Below are 1,204 nucleotides of genomic sequence, written 5' to 3'. Positions count from 1 at the left end.
ATTCCACACATTTAAAACATGTTTCTCACCAAGTTTGTGTAAATTCATCTGTGGATTTTAAACACATTTTAACTTTAATACACTTTAATACAGAGCGTCAGATCGGCACCATTTGTCTTTATAGAGAAATAAAAAACATCACCACTGGACTTTTTTTACTTGTGTTCAACACTACTCATCTAAATGATGTTTCTCATGAAGCTTGAGGACAATAAAGTGTGGGGTTTTAAAGACATTTCAACTTTAATGCACCTGAACACACCATGTCTCTTACACCTGCAGCCTCAGTTACTGCTAAGCTAAGATGCTACAGATGTAGCGCTCCTCTCAAGCATCCTCCTAACATGAATATATGTTTATGATCAACCCCCTGGTCAACCACTGCCAGCACTAAGCTGCTAAACTGGCGAGCGAGTAACACAGATACCACCACCTCCTCCACCTGTGTGCGTTTTCTGCCGAGGCAGGAAGGGACGGTGGAGAGTTGGAGGTAACCAGGAAAACCTGGAGTGGCGTTTTAATGGCTTGAGTATTATCCTATTAATCAAGTGGAATGGATTCGTTCACGAAGAAAAAGAAACTGTGCCGCCTGAACTAATGTTTTATAGTAAAAGTGGTGGGGTCCAAATGAACGTTTTTTTAATGTGGGGGGGACTTGTCCCCTTCACTTATAATGGTTGCAACGCCTATGTGTTATTTCCTTGACAGTGGCATTCCTGTTTGAGGTGCAGTGACATTTAAGGGCCCGGAGATCACGAGCATCCAGTAGAGTTTTACGGCCTTGACCCTTACGCACAGCGATAGTTCCAGATTCTCTGAATCTTTTGATGATGTTATGCATGGTTGATGATGATAACTTATTATCATCTATTTTACGCTGGGTAACACCATTCTGGTATTGCTGCACTATCTTTCTGCGCAACAATGATGGAATTGGTGATCCTCTTACCATCTTGGCTTCTGAGAGACACTGACACTCTGAGAAGCTCTTTTTATACACAATCATGTTGTCAATTTACCTAATTAGTGTTAATTGGTCTTCCAGCTGTTCATTATGTCAATTTCCTTTTGCCAGTGTTGGATTTAATATTTTATACCTTTTTATAATTCCTATCAAGCACTCAAATGTCAGGTCATATAAAGTGTGTGCGTGTCTCTCTTCCAAGGTTGAACTATGTGTATAGAAAGTGTTTGCTAATTCTAA

The sequence above is a fragment of the Nematolebias whitei genome, chromosome 4 (genome assembly GCF_014905685.2).
Source record: "Nematolebias whitei isolate Nwh7 chromosome 4, NemWhi1, whole genome shotgun sequence".
NCBI lineage: Eukaryota > Metazoa > Chordata > Actinopteri > Cyprinodontiformes > Rivulidae > Nematolebias > Nematolebias whitei.
This window is presented reverse-complemented; position numbering follows the sequence as displayed.